Here is a 9,821-nt window from a genome sequence, read left to right on the forward strand (position 1 = left end):
AAACAGGGATGTACAAAAGTCTTAAAGGGCATCAGACACTATGTGATGTCCTCAAAAAGCAGATTCTGAACCGAAACCCTAGGAAAGAGGGTGTTGGGTTCATAAGGAAAATGAATGCAGATAGCTCTTACTGGAAACCTGAGCAGTACCCCAAAACCACGTGGGTTGCTGCAAAGGAACCTTCAGCAGATCCATCCAATCTATCTGGCTTCACTTGTGCTAACCCCATTATCATTGATGAATCCTTTGATGCAAACTATAAACTGTTTAAGAATCAGAATGATGAAGTGTTTGCCAGGTACATTGGTACTAACTGCAGGAATGGACCGCCTATGAAGAAGATCTGGGTTTGAAAGTGCGTTATATCGACTAGAGGGGGGGTGAATAGGCGATTTTATGGAAGTCTTCAGAACATGGGAGTTTTGAAGACAAACGATAAAATTAAACCTATTACCATGCAGCGGAAGGTAGACTACACTAGGCAAACCATAGTCAAGTATTCAATGAAGTGAAAGCACAAAGACTAATAGCAGCTAGGTAGTAAGGATCAGGTAGGAAGATGTTGTGAAGCCAAACAGAACACGCAGTCACTCAGTGAAGACAAATGATAGAGAAAACATACAATGACTTCACAAGGAGTAACAGTAAGTAAAGTGAAGTGAAGATGAAACCAGTGACTCGTTGAAGAGAATGATTTGTTGGACCAGTTCCAGTTGCTGTGACAACTGTACGTCTGGTTGGAGCGGCTAGGTATTTAAACCTTAGGACACACAGTCCCGGACACCCAGTCCTGAACACGCAGCTTAGGACACCCAGTCCTCACCGTATTCTCCTTGAGCTAAGGTCACATAGACCTCGCCCAATCACTCGGTAAGTCTTCAAGGTAGACTCCCAAACCTTCACAAACTTCGTTCACCGGCAATCCACAATGTCTCTTGGATGCTCAGAACGCGACGCATAACCGGCTGGAGGATGCACAGTCCTCAAGTGTAATAAGTCTTCAGATCACACAGACAAGAAGACTTAAGTGATGCCCAATTCTCTCTGGCTCTGGTGGTTAGGGATTTATCCTCGCAAGGAATTCTCTCTCAAAGGCTTCGAGGTGGGTTGCTCTCAAACGACAAAAGCCGTGCTTTCAATCTGAGCAGCCAACCATTTATGGTTGTAGGGGGTGGGCTATTTATAGCCACTTGGCAACCCGACCTGATTTGTCCGAAATGACCCTGGGTCACTAAGGAACTGACACGTGTTCCAACGATCAGATTTCAAACTCACACGGCAACTTTACTTGGGCTTCAAGCAAAGCTGACTTGCCCGACTCTGGACAAGATTCGCTCTCAAAGTCTTCACTCGAAGACATAGGTTTTGTTTAAGCATCACTTCAGTCATTCTGACCGATTCTCTTGGACCCCACTTAACAGTACGGTGGTTCCTATGACTCAACACAGAAGAAAGAGAACTATGAAAGATCTAAGTCTTCGAGCTCCAAAGGCTTCATGTGGTGTCTTCTCTTGTCATAGTCTTCAATGTGAATATCTTCATATACCACCTTTGACTTCAATGTCTTCATACATTTTTAGGGGTCATCTCTGGTAGTAAAACCGAATCAATGAGGGACTTCTACCTGTGTTATCCTGCAATTCTCACATACACATTAGTCCCTCAACTAGGTTTGTCATCAATACTCCAAAACCAACTAGGGGTGGCACTAGATGCACTTACAATCTCCCCCTTTTTGGTGATTGATGACAAATTAGTTGAAGTTTTCAACGGGGAATATAATCTGTGAAATTGTAAAGGATAAGGAATTGTCTTCATAAGTTGCAAGGGCTCCCCCTGAAGATGTGCATATAAGTTAATTTGCTTTTGGAATGCAAATGCACATGGCAGGTTGTACTTGTGGAGATCCACTTCAACTTATGATGACAATCCACTATGCATGTGAAAGTATATGAAGATAATGACATGCATAATGGAAAATGGACGTCTGCAGAATGAGCTAAGTGCGGAATTTATCGTCGCACATGTGGAATTTATCTTCGCAAAACAAGGTGGCAAATAAGTAGCAGACGACCATCTAGTTTAAGTGTTACAACTCATAAGAACCAAATGTAGCAAAAACGAGAGTTGTAAGCACGAAGCAAAATATAAAGCACCCGCCCATATGGACCCTCTTGAAGACTATCAATCTCATATGCTTCTCCCCCTTTTGTCAGTAATGACCAAAAAGGTTTGAAGACATAGAGCCTCTACTCATTCCCACGAGGAGTAGGTGAAGTAGCAGGGTTGTTGGTGTTGTTTGGCGGTGCAAAAGAGCTTGGAGGTGCTGAAGGAGGTGGCGGTGAAGTAGCATCGTCTTCTTCCTCAATAATTTTGGCAGTCACTGTGGCAGCAAAGGAAGAGAACTCAGAGTCTTCAAGGGATAGAGTTCCTAGCAGCACAGCCCTTCGAGGAGGTGTGGAGTCAAACTTGAATCTCTCAGTGAAGCCATCCTCTTGAAGATCGGCTTCAGAACACATCATCGTGAGCCCTTTCCATGTGCGGCGACAGGTTTCATGGGCAACGAAAGCATTCTTGGTGGCAAGATTTCGAGTGCGATTAACATCCATCAAGAGGCTTTTCATCTGACGCTTCAGCCAGTCATGATGCCTATCCTGCTTCTGATGTACAGCCACAAGAAGCTCTCGGTTGTTGAGAAAATGAGTGCACTTCTTGGGTCTTGGAGCAGTGGCACTGTCAGTGGCTTCAGTGGAAGCAGGGTGTGGTGCACGTGTAGTGCCAGCCAAAGGATACACCCGAGAAACTGCTTCAACTCCTTCAAAGTTCTGAGTAAAACTCTGATGTTCTGCATTCTGAAGACTTAGAGGTTGCTTGGCAGGCTCAGAATATATGGCTTCAGTAGACATGTCCACGTCAGGCAAGAAGATCTGATGGTTGCGAGCTGAGGGCTGATACGAGATGGTGGAGTGTAGCTTGATCTGCCGCATGACCCAAGGGGCGTAGAACTTCAAACCAAATAGATCAATGCCTGATGCAGCAAGTTGGCGTATGAAGAAGTCATGTGCATTGAAGCATTTGCCATGAAGTATATAGAAGACCAAAGTCTTCATTGCACCCTGAAGCTTGGCATTTGGAGAGTGCCCTTTGATAGGCCAGAGAGTTCGCCTGATGATGTGATAGATGGTTCTTGGCAGATACTCAAGGTCTTCAACGAAGAACTCTGTGGGATAAGCAGCATCTTGGGGCAATGGCTTCATCATGCTGAGCATCTGACTCATATCAGGTTCTGGCCGCTGAAAGATGCTCTCAATAGCTTCAGTATGCAGCTGACAGCCTTGCTCGAAGAGATCGCCAGGAGTGGGCAAGCCAGTGAGCTCAATGATGTCAAATGCATTGGCTTCGTGATGAACGTTGCCAGTCATCCACTCCAGGACCCAAGTCTTCGGATCTCTGCTGTACCCTCTGATGTGAAGTGTGGCATAGAATTGAAGCAGCAGCTCTTCATTCCAATGCTCTTCATCAGTAATGAACGGCAGCAGTCCAACTTCCTTGAAGCAATCTAAAGCTTCTTCCAGACAGGGCAGACCAGCTATAGCTTCAACGTCAAGGCGCTTGTGTGGGAAGATGCGACCTTGGTTGTACAGAATGCAAGAGTAATAGCTTCGCTGAGGATAGCTCCAGAACCGATCAGATGATATCCTTTCCCTTGAGTAGGGGTTCCTGGAGCTATTGAAGAACGTGTTGTCTGCCCTGAAGCCATTGATGTTGAAGGAGTCAGGTGTTGATGCAGGACCTAGAAACCTTGGCAGTCTTGGGATTGGCTTCTGGACCTGAGGCCTGTGCTCAACATGATAGTTGAATTGGGGACCGGCAGCAGACTCAGGAACAGAAGTGGCGGGATCAGTGGCTTCGCTGTCTTGTGAAGCTTTTGCTGGGGAGGGCTCCACATTAGCTTCATTGGTGGTTGTGGCAGCCTCACGATTTTCATCCTCCACTTGACTAGCTGGAGGGTCGGTCACAAGCACATTCTCCTGGAGAACTGCTTCTTGGTGGGACAGGGGAGTGGGATCTTGTGGGACTCCTTCTTCTGCGGCTGATGCAGCCGGAATGTCTTCAGCAGAGACTTGAGGCCTTGGACCTTTGCGAAGCCTGCGGAGCGCAGACGACGCCTGTGGAGTTGGAGTGGGCTGGGCCTCATAGTCTTCTTCCTCTTGTGGGCGATCCGCCCATGAAGCATCCTGTGCAATTGACGTCAGTGGATGACCAATGCTGATGAGTTCGCTGTTTTCAAACTAAGGAAGGACTGCACCATCGACTACATTGTCATGATGACCAATGTCTTCAGCAGCGAAGGGATCAGCTGCTGGAATGTCTTCAGCTTCATGAGCCTCTGTGGAAGCAGGCTCATGAATTGTCAGTTGTCGTTCAGCTTCAGGATAGACCATAGAAATGGGTTCAACTATCAAGGGCTCTGTGGAAGCAGCCCGAGCTTTCTTGGTCTTCCTCTTCTTCTTGGAGGGGGCAGTAGGAGAGACTTCAGAGTGTTTCTTCTTCCTGGCTTCAGCCTCAGCAGTCCTTGTCTTCTTGAGCTCTGAAGCTGTTGACCGGCTTTTTGGCTTCGAGGCAGTCAGTCTAGTTGGGAAGACAATTGGAACTGCTTCTTGCCTTGGTGCATCAGGTTCAGCCGTAGCAGGCTTCTTCTTCTTCTTTGCGGCCATCCTGGGGTCGATGCCAGGACGCCCAAGTGCCTTGCGCTTCTCAGCCTCATTATAGGCTTGCACACATCTGTCAGCCAGAGTCTTCATGCGCTCACGCGAACCCTGAGCTTCTGCACGCTTCTTCACAAAGGCTTCCTTGAGCTCGTGCATCATTGTCTTGAAGTTCTTCACTTCTTGCACGCTGAGCTTGGCGATATGCTTCTTGAACTGAGCCTTTTCATAGTCAATCTTCTGCTTCAGTTCAACAATGTGTTGGGCAATAGCAAGTTCTGAAGCAATGGCGCCTTGGAAGGCAACACTGAGGCCAATGGGTAGCTGCAGATTTTCAAAGCTGATGTTTGGCATGTCACACCACTCATCAATGAAGTTGTGGATGATGGTGACATCAAAGAGAGGCAGATCATTGAAGATTTTTGCTTCTTCTTTGCTCTTGATGAGTTGCTCAAGAGCGTCATCTGCAAGATCTTCATCACTTGACAAATCAATGTCGTTGTTGCGCATAATGGCAGCAGCTGTTAGCTCTTTGCCAGTGTGAGACAGAGGCATCTTGGCCTTCTGGGGCTTGGAGACGCGTGATAAGTCTTCAGACTGCACACTGTCTTCAGGAGGTGCAGTTGCCAGTGGCTTCTCCCTTGAGACTTTTGGTGAAGGGGCAGGTTTTGAAGCTTTAGGCTTCTTCAGCTTCTTTGTCTTCAGAGCTGCAGGAGCTTCTTCTGATTCAGTGTCAGCTACAGGTTCATTCACTTCAGTCCCTAGGTGATGAGGCCTTCAAGGTTGGCGAAAGGACTGATGACATTGGGTTCAGCATCTCGTGTGCCATCTGCCCTTGGTGCTGAGGGACCAGGGTTGAAGTCTAACCCAAAAGTCTTTTTGTTCTACTTCGCTGAGTTCTGAGCAAACTGGAAGTTGCGCTTGAACAGATTGTCATCACGACACCATAGCAGTGACGACGAGTGTGCATCAGCAGGCTGTGGTCCACGGACCATGCATGGATAGAAGCGTTGAGCAATGGCTTCATCTCTGGACCTGGGTAGAAGATTCTTGAATAGGATGTCTCCCCACGGTCTCTTGATGGCGTTTTTCTCAGCATACTCCTGGGTCACAAATCTGTATTTGAACCATTGTTCTGCCCAATATCTTCGAATTCATTGGATTCGGGTCTTGCGCTGACTGTAATCCTCTTCAGGATCTGTCTTGTACATTTCTGAGAGTTCATCTGACAGATCTCTAGAGGTCTCACCACGATGCTTTCTGCCACCCTTCCTTGCTGCTTTCTCTGAAGCCATAAACTTTAACCTAAAAGGCTTCAAGACGTTCAAAGGCTTCAAAGGTTTTCGTTTGCTGGACCAACAGGAACTGGCTTCGGGAGAATTTATGTGATGCTGTAAGAATTCTGCAAATGAATGCAGACTATGAGAACCGAAGGATTCTCCCACGGACATGTACCTGTGACAGCATTAAGGTGCGAGGGAAGGGGAAGAGGTCATATGCATTCTCAGAAGATTTTGAAGATAAATCAGTTTAGAAGACATTAACCTCATCGTGCGAAGACATTCACTCATAGATAAGAAGTTGGTTCCAGATTTGTACGAATCCACAGATCAGTACAAGTGAGGAATCTAACTACTTTGTGAAGCACAAGTGAATATACTAGGCATGTTATGAGATGCAGTATGAGAGAGATCTAGCTTGTGTGAACAGAAACTGCTTGTGGTAGAAAGTGACAAATCCATAGGATCAATGGTGCTGTAAAAGAGGAAGTTTTATTTACCACACTAAGAACTGCTAGACGGAGTGTAAGATGAGGTCGAGCAGTTCGATCTTCCGTGCCCTAACTTGGCGACGGAGGACACCTACGGCGACGGCGGAGAGGACGATGTCTGCGGTCGGCGTGAAGACGGCGTCGAAGAGGTTGCGGCAGCGAAGCGCTTCGTCGCCGGCGTCGTCGAGGGCTAGCGGTGGCGCTAGGGTTCGTGCGAGGGTGGAAGAAGAGATAATGACCGCTGTGAGTGTGTATTTATAGGCACAGGGGCAACACTGTGCTATTACACAGGTGCCCCTGACGATTCGCATCTGATGAACACGTGGCCATTATGCGGAATTTTGGGGTTTGTTCCACGTCCCACGCACGCCTGGATTGTCGGGTGGTCGTTCCTACTTCTCCGGATTTCATGTGGAGGAATGAGCATTGAAAACGGATTTAATGGTTGTCTCTGTATCTTCTGCTGACAAGGACGCAGAGAAGACATTCGACAGTTTCAATAGAATGCATATGACTTGGGGAGATAGAGTTTGAGATAGAAAGCATAGAGAGGTTAGGGTCCGATCACATTCACTTAGTTCAAAAGATTCAACACGAATACATAGCTATAAGTGAATGTTGTAGAGGACAGAACACTAGTATATATATATATATATATATATATATATCTACAATCAACATAGTGAAGATAATCATGAATATATGTTGAGATCAAAGCCAAACCAAATGTGAAGACATTGCAAGGTAACGCCATGAGTGAAACACTTCAAAATAGAATGTTTGGTGGTGGCGTTACCCACCGTATAGGAAGTATTAGACCCAGACACGGTGCACAATTATCGTGGCGCTCCGAAGTCAAATTCCACATTAATGTATTCACACTTAGAATGTATGTCTTCATTGATTGAAGATATACTTTACTTCGTGTGTTGCACATCTAAGTCATTCAATATGCATAAGGGTTAGGATGTGTGCCTGATCACAGGACATTTGAGGATTCCAGGATATTTAGCTCACACCGTAACTTGCAAAACCTCTTCTCATCCAAGGGCTTGGTGAAGATATCTGCCAATTGCTCTTCAGTGTTGACGTGTATGATATCAATGTCTTCCTTCACAACATGATCTCTGAGAAAGTGATGACGAATTTCAATGTGCTTTGTCTTCGAGTGCTGAACTGGGTTGTTGGCAATCTTGATGGCGCTTTCGTTGTCGCAGTAAAGTGGCACTTGCTTCAGATGAATGCCATAGTCCTTGAGTGTTTGCTTCATCCACAGAAGCTGAGCGCAGCAAGATCCAGCAGCAATGTATTCAGATTCAGCAGTGGAGAGAGATACACAGTTCTGCTTCTTTGAAGACCAACATACAAGTGATCGTCCCAGAAAGTGACATGTGCCTGATGTAGACTTGCGATCAACTTTGTCACCAGCATAATCAGCATCCGAGAATCCAACCAGATCAAACTCTGAGCCCTTTGGATACCATAATCCTAGAGTTGGGGTGTGAGCCAAATATCGAAGAATTCGCTTCACAGCTAAGTGATGCGACTCCTTTGGTGCCGCTTGAAATCGAGCACACATGCAAACACTAAGCATAATATCTGGCCTAGATGCACATAGATAAAGTAAAGAACCAATCATGGAGCGGTATACCTTTTGATCGAACTCTTTACCATTGTCGTCAGGACCCAGATGATGTTTGGCTGGCATTGGTGTTGTGAAGCCTTTGCAGTCTTGCATACCGAACTTCTTCAGGCAATCTTTGAGATACTTCTCCTGAGATATGAAGATGCCATTGCGTTGTTGTCGTATTTTAAGACCGAGGAAGAACTTCAGCTCCCCCATCATGGACATCTGATATTGCTCTTGCATCATATATCCAAACTCTTCACTGTACTTCTGATTGGTGCAGCCGAAGATAATGTCATCCACATATATTTGGCACACAAACAGTTCACCATCATATGTCTTCGTGAAAAGAGTGGGATCTAGGGAACCAGGTATGAAGCCTTTGCTCTTCAGGAAGTATTTGAGTGTGTCATACCAGGCCCGAGGGGCTTCTTTGAGGCCATACAGTGCCTTGTTGAGCTTGTATACCATGTCAGGATGTTTTGGATTTTCAAAGCCAGGCGGTTGTGCAACATACACTTCTTCTTCAATCTTGCCATTGAGAAAGGCACTCTTCACATCCATTTGATATAGAAGTATGTTATGATGATTTGCATAGGCCAGCAGTATGCGTATGGCTTCAAGTCTAGCCACAGGAGCAAATGTTTCATCGAAGTCAATGCCTTCCACTTGAGTATATATCCTTGAGCAACGAGACGAGCTTTGTTTCTGACAACTTGACCATGCTCATCTTGCTTGTTGTGGTATATCCATTTGGTGCCTATTATATTGTGCTTCCGTGGATCAGGACGCTTAACCAGTTCCCATACATTATTCAGCTTGATTGATTCACTGGATGGAACTTCATCTAGCACATTTGGCAGCTGCTCTCTTTGTGAACCGTTGGTTTATCGAACCGCACATCCACTGTTTCAACCACTTTGTAATGAAAGAGATTGAAGACTCTATAGGAGTGTGAATCCTTTCCATATCCAAGCATAAAACCCTCATGTGCTTTTGGTGCAAATTTTGAGGTGTGATGTGGGTCCTTGATCCAGCACCTTGTGCCAAATACTCTGAAGTAACTGACATTTGGCTTCTTACTAGTAAGGAGCTCATAAGATGTCTTGTTCAGTAGCTTGTGAAGATAAACACGATTGATTGTGTGGCATGCAGTATCAATGGCTTCTGGCCAGAATTTTCTTGGGGTCTTGTATTCATCTAGCATCGTTCTGGCCATCTCAATTAGTGTTCTGTTCTTGCGTTCGACGACGCCATTCTGCTGTGGCGTGTACGGGGCTGAGAATTCATGTGTGATGCCCAAGGTATCAAGATATGTATCAAGGCCAGTGTTCTTGAATTCAGTGCCATTGTCACTTCTAATGTGTTTTATCTTGGCGCCAAAATTGTTCATAGATCGATTGGCGAAGCGTCTGAAGACATCCCGCACTTCAGTCTTGTAAAGGATTATGTGCACCCAAGTATATCTAGAATAATCATCAACAATAACGAAGCCATAGAGGCAAGCAGTAGTAGTTAGAGTTGAGTAATGAGTGGGACCGAAAAGATCCATGTGAAGCAGTTCGAAGGGTCGAGTAGTGATCATGATTGTCTTCGAGGGATGTTTGGCCCTCGTCATCTTCCCTACTTCACAGGCACCGCATAAGTGGTCTTTCTTGAACTTGACGCCCTCGATGCCTATGACATGCTTCTTCTTCGCAAGGGTGTGGAGGTT

Source organism: Triticum aestivum, chromosome 5A (assembly GCF_018294505.1).
Source record: "Triticum aestivum cultivar Chinese Spring chromosome 5A, IWGSC CS RefSeq v2.1, whole genome shotgun sequence".
Taxonomy (NCBI): Eukaryota; Viridiplantae; Streptophyta; class Magnoliopsida; order Poales; family Poaceae; genus Triticum; species Triticum aestivum.